Here is an 11,710-nt window from a genome sequence, read left to right as displayed (position 1 = left end):
TTAATTAAGCATTGCTGTAGAAAAGTACTAACAATAAGTATCAGTAGAAAATAGTTTATTGCTAATTCTATTTGATGCATTTTACATGTCTCATATAGAGAAACTGAAACATTCCTTGCAAGATATCAATTTTTGTGCATTAATAAAATCATGTAGGACTATTTAAGTTAATTTTATATTAATGTTTGTTTATGATTTGACTTTACTTGGTTACTCGAGGACCAAAATACTTATTCAGTGGTTGTGCTCGTTTGTGCCCTGTTAACGTATTTGCAAGGTGCTTGTGATTGACAAAGAGAGAACACGTCTCATACATCGTGCCAAGGGAGATGAGTGCGATACATTTTGCAGTTGCCAAGCAAAAAGTACACCTCACCAATTAAGTGAAGAAAAGAAAAAGGAAAGATAGAAAACAACGTGACACCCACAGGGAAAATTACCACGTAATCCTAACTGGGGAGTCATGTGGTTGCAAGAGTTTGCACTAAAACTCTAAGGGACAAATGCATTCTGTGAAATAACATTATGTTGTCCGCATCCCATTTATGTGATAGAATAATGATCTTCAGACCAACCATATTAGTTTGAAGTAATTTCAAACTGCTGTTCATTGATTCATTGATTGATTCATTGATTCATTCATTCATCTCTTTATCCATTAATGTATTTATTTATTGTGGGCTTGTGTGATGTAAATAAACACTGACCAATTGCATCAGCTCAAAGGGAAACACATTTCTGACATTTAGAGTTGACCTTATCCCTTTTATTGCTCTGTGTCCTCTGACACTGATAGAGCGATGTAGTTCATCATAGACTTTATGAAGTCATAGCTTCATATAGAAACCTTCTTGTTAACAAGGTGCTTTCGTTAATAAGCGGCACTTTCTGTAGCATTCTTCCTGTAGTTCACTGAAACCAATAAATACAATCAATTTCAATAAAATTGTGGGTATCTTTTTTTTATAGCAATTTAAATTCTGATAGAAATGTTCATTTGTTTGAGGTGCTTTATTTTAAATACTTTAAATATTTCTAAGGAAATGACAAAAGCTTATTTTTATGGATAAACTTGGTGCCATAAAGGATTTATACTCTTTTAAGATGATCACCTTTTAAACACATATATATTTTCATCTAATAAATATATATTAATCAAAACTATTGCTCTGAAATTTCAATCTATATGTTGCTGTATATATCAAATTTAAATAAAATAACACAGCAACGTCTAGATAGCACTGTACTTAATTACTAATAAGACATTTTTTATATTGCATGGCAGGGAAATTCAGGATCTCTTTAAAGACTATAGAGCGATGTCTTATCTCAGAATCACATCGACACAAAACATTAGTAAGACAAGCTGCTTCGTCCTCTTTGATTTGCGTCCATTTTGCCAACATCAGCATCTCTCCTGTAATTATTACACTAAACCGCAGCAGAAAGTGCCCTTCCATTCCGGAAACAGGAGAATTGTATACATTAAATATTTCATGAAAGTAAAACTATTCAATATTTGGTCAGACTAGGGGAAAAAAAAATCTAAAAGCTAAGAACTCCATTATAGATTCCTGAAATCAGTGTTGTTCTGTAATTTTGACGTTGCTAAGTTTTTCTGTACAAAACAATTTGCAATCAACAGACTTCACTTTAAATGACCTAAATAATTAAAATGGAGCAACTGGCATGTCTCAGTGTTCTTAAAACAATGTTCTGAGACATAAGATCCAAAGTATATATATTTTATATTTTGCTGATGGTGTAGTTTTTCAGTATCACTTTCTATATATGCCATGTCAATAAGAATCTATGAACGCATTCATAATGCATTGTAATGAATTCATAAAGCAGTATAAACATGGCTATATATACTTATAAATAAGTATAACACATTATAGCTTATTTATATTTATGTATGTGTTTATTATGCATTATGAATGCTTTATGGAGCTCTCATATGTAATGCACTATAGATACCTTCCTAAAGCAGTTTGCTGCATCCTTAATTCTTATTCCAACTCTTAGAATGCATTATGAAGATATTTATAGCGCATACGAGCTATAAGTGAAGTGTTACCAGTCTTTCTATACTACTTTTCCAGTACAGGGTAGCCTGAAGCTACATTCAGCGAAGGCTGCAAGGCATGTGGATGCCTTGAATAGGATGCCGTCGATCACACAGAACACACATATATGTTATCAGTTCATTGAAATTATAATATTTGCGTTTGATTTAACCACGGCATCACTAAGCAGTTCTATTTAACCCAGTTAAAATGCAGTTCACAAGTCAAATAATGGCCTGCCTCATTCTATAAAGGCCATAGACTAAATCAGTGATATATATGCTTGAAAACGCTATTTATTTTATAGAGGAACAATAAGGAATAACAAGTATGTATGAAGTGTGTAAGTAGCTTACCAAATGATGAGGGACCCGATCATGGAAATGAATTGTATCGGGTCTATGGCTTCTCAGGATTTTCATAGATAAAACTATTTGATTTGTAACCTTAGCAACTACTATCTGTGTGGTTCATTTGTCTAGTATTTATAACAGCAAAAAGGGAAAAAGGTTGATGGAGAATCTAAGGGAGATGCAATCAGTTGTCTCTTCCCGTTTCTCCTATGCTCCTTAACCTCCTCTTCAGTCGGGGTGGGGAAACTTCTTGGTTTAAATTAATAAGGTAAGAGGAGGGGCCGCTCAGGGTATCTGTTGTCACTGTCATAGATTCTCTCAAAAACTACCCCCCCCCCCCCCCCCCCAGAGAAAGGCTTGCTTTGTTTAGCAATTTTTAAAAGGCAGCCGGTAGGTCACCTTTGTGCTCAGCTCTTGCATGAAAGATTCTGAAGGAAACGCTGAGCCTATGATATATCAGCCGATTCTGCAGGTGTATTATCCCTGTCGTGCTCTGAGAAATTGCTATCATAGTTAGCATGTTATGTTGAATAATGTTGACTGAGGTTGCATTCACTGCTGAGGAATTGTGCCGTTACTTGGGCTGAAGTGAGCCTTAGCTAAGTGTGAATATATGAAGGCTAAGGGGGGGGTTCGAGTCAGTCAACATACAGAGTACAGCCCAGTGGGAAAAATCTGACCTCCGGACTCTGTCCTAACACCATCCATCCATCCATCCCTCCATCTACCCATCCATCTCAAAAAACTTACCAATAGTGGACCATGAGCTTACAAAATAATTTTCAATTATTTTAATTTAGTCTGGGAATTTACTTTAAAATGTGTGGGGACTTTTATTTCTACCGGCACCTTAAACGTTTAGGTAATTTTAGGTAATTTAATTGTTTTATAAAGGTAATAACCAACAGCAACTTTAAAAAAAAAAATCAATTTCTCTTTTCAATTCCATGAAAGACATTATCACAAAATTCTTGAATACATATCATCTAAAACTAAATAACTGACAAACATTCCCCTTCTACTGCATTTAAAAATGTAATTATATCAACATATGTTTTCACAAATTCTGTTGTGAAATAAGCTGATGTCATTCTGACATTTGATTGATTTGAGTTTTCAACATTAGTTTTACAGTAACTGTTAGCACTATGTATCCAGAGCATTACTATTCAACCGACAAGGCTTAACCCAATTAAAACCAATAAAATATCATAATGAAATCATCAAAACTTAAAGGAAGTGGGTTAGAGAACTCGCTGACTCACGACACATTAATCCCATTTTCTGTGGGTTTTCCCCATAAATATGTATATGTGCTTCCATAACTGTAGTAATACTTTTTCATAAATCCTTCTTTTGTAAACCTCTGTTATGATTATTGGGAGACCAAACACTCGATTAACCAGGTGGCACACGGCGGCCATATTTGAATAAACGCATTTTGATTATGGGCAAACACCAGCATCCCCTGGACCTTATTATGCAAATGAATGATCTCTGTTCTAAAAGTGGGAAAGTCACACAGATTTATTTGTATGGGAACTTTCCATTTACAGAGTACAGTGCTTGGGCCGGCAGTCATCAGTCCTGCATGTTTCTGATTAACCAACTAATGGACGGGCAGTAAGTCAAGTGATTCTGCGACAGTCACGTGGGTTTATCTGCGAAAGGCTGAGCAGTGACATCAGATAGGACGGGGTCTTTCCTTTCTGTACGCTTCCTGTCTGCAGTTGACGGCTTACAGTGCAGCCTGTGTTTAATTACAGTGCAGCCAGGAAAGTCCAGTGTTAATGTTTTTCATGCATGTGCAAGTATTACCTTTACATGCATCTTCCCATGGATGGATGGATTAATGGATTAATAAATGGATTGTTAGGCTTTTTACCTCTTCTTCTTTTTTTCCACTACCTTTATCATAAAAAAAATCGCAGAAAAATTAATGTCACGTACATTGTAATTCGTATTTCCTGTTCAGCACTTTACATGAGGACAATACAATTGAGCCATTTTCGGCATACTGTACTGCGTACAATGCGGGAAAAGTGCAGGGCGGAGGGGGGGCTGCCCACTTTGAGTCACAGCCCCAGACCAAATGTCCTCAGCATTCAGCATTAATTGACATTTATTGAAAAGCCCCATGCGTGGGTGAGAGCATTTTCGACGCACCGGCGTTTCAAAAGCCCTTGCCTTCCACCCCTCTCTGTGGGAACCGGCTGATGAAAAGAGTGGCACAAAGGCACAGTAAGTGGGATCGGACCGGACAGATCCCGAACCACGTTCTTTATCTTTCACATAACAAGAACAGGCCAACGAGCATGCTGGGAATGTAGGGCGATGGCGCTAATTCAATGCTCACCTGACATTTAGATGGACACCTGTCATCACAGGTAGGTGCATTACAGGAAACCTGCCATTCACGATCTGGCCGGCAATGCCCGCATTGTTTCTGGGATGACGGGAAGAGACTGTCCCAGCTTTTTGGAAACCCACCTGCCCGCTGGAGAATCTGACAGAAATGACTGAATTATTCTGCTCTTTCATAAAATATACAAACATTTGTAAAAGTCAGTAGCTTCAATTTCTATCAATACTGAACACAGGCAGTAGTATCCTCTGCTAATGTTAATCTCAACATGCAGCTTTCTCAAACATATGCTATATTTCTATAAAAAAAAAAAATCACTTACTGTATCATGAATCACAGCCTTGTAAGATTATATTGACAGTGTGTTAGAGTAAACTGATACTGTTGATTTCTCCATGGCTATGCATCTACCATATTAAATTATGTCATCTCTTCAGATTTATGCTGATAACCATCTTTTGAGACCATCATGTTAAACCTTTTTAGTCCAAAGAGCTTTTGCTCCAAAAACTGTGGGACTCTCATGCATTACAAAAGAGGCGAGCTTTATTAGAATGAAAAATTTGCTTAATAGCCCTGTGAATGTGCATTTAAGCTTTAGCTGACGAGCTAATATATTTAATCACAGAGTATTACTGTATATTTGACATTCTTGCCTGGAGATGAACACACAATTAAAATGACTGGTGCTTCAGAATACATACTCAAGAAAGCAAAACTGTAACAAAAGCAATATGTCCTGGTAAACATATAAAAAATCCTGTGTAAACTATAATACAGAAAATCCTGGCTTCATGTTCTTAGAGAAACACAGCTGCAGAGTTTCGATTCTGAACTTGCCGACTTCCTCCACACCCCTGGTCAGATCCATGTTCCTTGTGATGTGTACAGTAGCAGCTCCTGATAAGACACACACACAAAAAAAATAAACATTACTAGGGGAAGCAAAACACTCATCATACAAGTGTCATTGTCAAACGGTGACCAAATACTACTCAAAATTAATGATTTTTTGTTTACTTACTGTAGCTGGTAATTACTAACAGCTCACTCCCACTCAAATGTGTTTTTTATAAATAAGCTTCGGATAAACAGCTCTCTTTGAAAGATCTTTCGAGTATTAGTTATTTTTCACAATATGCATGAATATATTTTACGAGATTTGCATCGTCTGTCCTAAAATACGTTTATCTAATATAAAAGTGGAATTTTTTAGGATTAGTAATTATCAGGGAATAATGACTCTTTGCACGATCTTTCAGGATTAGAATAGACTATTCTAAAGCTGTTGCAGTAAATGTAAAAATTCCTTAAATGTCTTATGTACTATAACCAATAAAAGGACATTGTTCTAGAATTTCAACAGATATTAAAAATAACAAAATAGTTTTGTTTTGTTATTGTAACTAGCCATTATTTTTCTTTTTTTACATATTTGCCTATACAATAGTAACATTCTGTATTCTGCTTTCTGTTTTAATGAGACAGAGTGAGGTAGGAAGGTCTGAAGACGACGGTAGTGGGTTTTGCAATTATAATAGCTGCACAGTTCTAGCCCCATGCTAAAGTCACCATTAATGGTGCCTAACTGGCAGTTGTTGAACCAACTGGACAAGAAAATGTTAATAATGAGCCAGCTGGCCTGAGAACAGTAAAGAAACTGTGTGTTCTTGTCCATCTGACTCAGTTTCCATTCATATTTCATCCGCATAAATGAAAACTTAAGATCTCCTGATGCATACCTGATATGAATAATAGATAAAAGTGAGGTGGAAAGTAGTTCATTTTTCACCTGTCAGACTTGGATGAAAAATGCAACCAAGAGACATATTTCTGCATGCAGTTTATAATTTGTGTCATAATCAATTTTACAAGTCTGTGTGCAGGTAATAAGAAATGTAATGGCATCACACGCCAAGGCTACTATTTACTGGTATTTGAATCTGTGATGTTTGTACGTGTTAACTGAGGCATTTTGACTGCGCCACACAGAGCTGCATTTGCCGCCTTTGTTCTTACATAGCCAGTTAACCTTGAAGTGTAAGTAAATAATGCTTGAGGGGGAATTAAAGTCCCAGTGATCGTTTGGATTTGGCTTTGCACCTGCCACAGTCAGCGTTGGGTAATTCAGGTCCAGAGAGTAAAAGTCCAGACCAGGATTTTGTTTCTCTGTGACTCTGTAACTGTGATTCAACTGGTTGGTTGAAACAAAATTTTGGTCTGGACTTTTACTCTCTGGACCTGAATTACCCACCTCTGCCACAGTGCTTCAGAACCCGTGTTTGTGAGAAAGGTCAGCCTCATTACCGCTCTCTACCTCAGTCCTGCTTCTGAATGACACATTGGAGTAGGCCTTTTACGCTTCGCTTCTCTCAGAAAATCCCGTAATCATAACCAAAAAGTAATTAAGAAATGCCTTCATTTTAAAATCAAAGTTATGGACAAACTACAAAGCAGGAAGACTGAATTCATGTAACTGGCTATGCTACAAAAATAGAATTATTCCCTACTGAAATTAGAATTTACAATAGAGAGAGCTAGGAATCGGAGTTTGGGAGGACAGAAGGCCACACACTTTGACTGCATTTATTAAAAATGAGACCTATTATTTCACTCCCCCTCACCATCACCCGTTGGAGTGTGAATTCCGGCACAAGCAGAGCCATGTTTCCCCTTGGAAATGAGAGATGTAACCTTGTGAGCGAGATAATTGCACATGAATGTTATGTATCCCGGCACATGTACTCCTCCTACACAACTCCATTTCCATACTGATGGGCTGACGTTCTTCGTTAATTCTCCAGCTGAAGCCACCGGGCGTGTACCTGCGTGGCGGGATCATTTCAGCTATGCAGACCCCGAGAACGTTACCCTCCGCATCACCCGGTCTCTCCTCCGTCTCGATATACTGTAAAGCTCCGCACTCATCACTGTAATCCTGTCAGGAGGGTTCAGAACCACAGCATCTGCAAGATGTCATTATCCCCTCTGCTTCTGACAGACTGCTTTGCTTTGCATCCACCGTGCAATTCGAGTTCCTACCTTCCAGGCTTACACTTCCAGAGCCCAGGAGTCTAACAAGCTTACAGCAACAACAGGGCCTGCAGAGAATCGTACCTCTCTGGACCATCGCACGTGTTCTCCCATACTAAAGATGAGCTCAGACTGCTTGTAAAGTTCCTCGGAGATTGTAATTCTACCTTATGTCATCTAGTGCTGTTGCTCCACTCTTTCTCTGCCACATGTCAGTGACACGGTCTGCTAATTAAAATGGATAATTATAGATGTAGGCCTTGGGTGAAAAACATCCAACTTAGGGACAACTCATACTCACAAACTACTATAAAGCCTATTATATAAAAAATGCGGGTTAAATACCATGATTTGTAATGATGAACTCACGCACTACTTTGTGGTGCTGATGAAAACATTACACAGCTCCAGCAGCTCGAGGGTACAGGACAGTACCGTACGTAGGTACTTTTATTATTACTGTAATACTATTATTATTATCATTAATATATACTACATTATTATTTTTCTAAATTAAATTGGACTTAAAGACAGACTAAGGGAAGGGATCTTGGTAGTATCCTGGGGACTGCCTGTACTTACTGCCTGTACTTATTGCCTGTACTTACTGCCTGTGATTTAATCATGGAAACACTTTTGGCATTTTCTGATTTTTTATTGCAGTCACAGATCTTTGTGAGGACCTGGAAAATGGTCCCCAAAACACCAAAATAACAGGTTTTTACTGTAATACATTGTGGGGAACATTTGGTCCCCATAATGTAATATAAACATAACACACACACACACACACACACACACATGTATCATATGTGTTATAATATCTGTAACAACATCAGTGATTGTATAATGCCTTTTGTGCGTAATTGGTAAAAAGAATTGTCCTGCCATTATGTTTCCACATTAAATTAAGCAGTAATTTACTTCTGGTCACTGTAAAAAATTGCTAAATATTTCCCATTTCAGTGTGCAACTTGCCGTATGAAACCAAAACAATTTCCTGGCCTTTACTTTTTTCCTGGGAGATTATCGGTTATGATGTCGTCTGTTCAGCAGTCCTTTGCTTGCGTGATCATGAATGGCAGCACCTTGTAGAGCCATTTTGAAAGCATTACATTGCATACAAGATTAATTTGTGGGTATTTCCTCACGGAATAGGGATTTATTATTGGTTTATTCCAAGTTTTAATATTTCTATGAACAACACTTGACTTTCATGTTTCTGTGCTTTGATGTCGAGTGATGAAAAGCATACTAATTTTGTCTGTTAGGATTTAAACTCCCCCAGCTACAGTAAATGTTAAATGTCTTCACAATCAATACTCTCCCCGTCTCTGCTCTCTGTGTGTGTGTGGAAGTCACAGGGTTCATTAGGGTTTTTGGAATCGAGGCGCTTTTGACCTGTATGCCGTTTCAAAGATTTTATCGGAGCCTTTTCAGCGGGTGAGCCGTGCATGCTCGCTGAGGTTTTACAGAGAATAAAACTCCGGGGAATAATGTCTGAAATTCCCCCAAAGAGGCATGGCAAGCATAAAAAGTATTGTTTGTTATTAATGGAATCAAGTGGATTGTTATTTGTTTGAGCATTTCACGGCTTGGTCACGTCGTCATAGATTAAAGGAAATGGGAAAACAGAGGTCAGGGGCAAGTTTCTATTTGTTCTCCTATGAGCCGTTTGGCGACTTCACCACTCGACCTTTTCTGTCCGTCATTGAGGGAGCAGATCTGCTAGCGTTTGTAATACTGCCATCTGCTGGAGCAGGAGGTGCATTTAGCGTCCCAATAAATAAATAATTAACTATACATATAAATGAATGAATGAATGAATAACCATGAACTAACGTTTAAGATCCGGACCAATTACTGGTGCCTCCACCTTTTGATTTTCTGTACAGTTATGAAGTGGCACTTAATATTGCATTATGTTTGTTAAACGCTCGAATGAGGAATTGTACAATATGAAATATTCCGTTTATGTGATCCAATATCTTGTGCTTCTTATGTAATAAGAATTATTAATATTTTTTTATTATTATTACTGAATAATTTTAGAATCATAAGGATCCTAGAATTTATATTAATGCACATTAAAGGCTTGTTTGTTTATCGTGATTTTGTTAATTGAAGTATTATGTACAGTCAAAAATTATTCTGGACTGACATTTAGCTCGAAACACATCAGCTGCTGTTGCTGTGACATTTCTAAGTCACCCAATAACATTTCTAGCACAGTGATCAGCAATACAATAGTTCATATGAGAAAAAAAAAACAAGCTAAGGTAATATCAGATGTAGTCATGAGCAGACTCTCAGCAAAACTGCATAATGAGCCCACGACCTTGACAGTATCCAATCTGTTCCTCTAGTCAACACAGTCTTCAGATCAGCCTTCCCTTTGTGGTCATTAGTCCTCCCCCCAGTGGGGCAATTTTCAGGGAAACCAGTGCTCTACAATCCATCACGGCCGCTCTGCCAGAGGCGAGCATTTGGGGTACGCTGAATTTCCTTTTAACAAGCACTCCGGAGCAGCAAATACTCTGTAAGGCTGTGCAGCAGAGCAGGGACGTATCTGCAAATCGCATCTCTCGCAATCATATTCCTGTTGTTTGTGAATTATCAGCTGGTATGATTCACTGAAGGCAGAATGCCAAATCCTTCCCGGCTACCATATTAACAGTGATATACTGAATGCAAACCACATAAGCTTAGTATCATTTGGCTGTGTTTCCTACTCAGCATGGGGAGGAAAAGAAAATAAAATGCGCACAGACCGTGTGTTTCCCTCCAACTGTCCTCAGGCAGAAAACATTTGCAAATAATGTGCTTCTTTCTTTTCTTTGCTTTTTTTTTTCATTCAGACATCAGTCTATTGGGAAAACTCAGCTACCACACACATGTCGTAAAACATATTACAGGAGGAGGTGGATAAAAATATTAACGCAATTATATTTAGTAAATCTAAATGCAGAGAATCGCAGCAGCGTAATCTATTTCTCGTTCAAAAAGACTACAGCAAAACTGGCCAGAAATCAATTTAAGCCCTATCTGGGTGTTTGGCACATGTTTCGCTAATTATTAATTAGGCACAAATATTAGGCCAGCCAGCTGAATCATAATATTGCTATTGTGTTATGTTACTGTTATTTTAATTACCTTCTTCAATCAACCAGGTTGAAAACAAAAAAACAAAAATGAAGACAAATTATTAAAAAAAATGCAAATACAGTACAAGACCCAGGACAGACAAGACAAATTTTGCTTTAAAATATTTAAGAACACATTTCTTCAAGTACATATATAACAGCCCATCAATAATATATAACGTGGTAGGTACAGCAACATGACACATGGTATTTGTGGAAAAAATAAATTATATTTCCGCATAATATTTGCGACTTTCTGTATTTACATTTTAAAACAGATTACTGAATAATCCTTTGTATCAACAGAACACTACAGCTGCTATGAAATGACTCCCTAATACCAAAATACCAAAGTATTTCTTGTCATAAAGATTTAGACGGGCATCAAATATGCTGGTAACGTTTCTAGCGAAAGCTAGCATCCAATGAGAACCAAAGGGCACTGCAGAAATATTAGAGGACTGTGTTAAGCTGAAAGACCTGCTCATATCATAGCTTGTTCTTATAGCGAAGGTGTCTAATGAATAGTTCATACGTCTGGATATTCTGTTAAGTACCACAAAAGACTAACAGAATCCAAAAAGCTTCTGAGAACTGCAGTGGCCTCTGCTGCTGCAATATTCATAATGACATGATGAAAGCCAAATCACAGACATTTTTAAACGGGACTTGTTAAACGAGGAAGTCGCCGCTCCTGCGTCTGAATTTACTCCATGGTCTAAACGTGTTCATTGAACAGGTTGGGTC

This window comes from Brienomyrus brachyistius, chromosome 23 (genome assembly GCF_023856365.1).
Source record: "Brienomyrus brachyistius isolate T26 chromosome 23, BBRACH_0.4, whole genome shotgun sequence".
NCBI classification, from domain to species: Eukaryota; Metazoa; Chordata; class Actinopteri; order Osteoglossiformes; family Mormyridae; genus Brienomyrus; species Brienomyrus brachyistius.
This window is presented reverse-complemented; position numbering follows the sequence as displayed.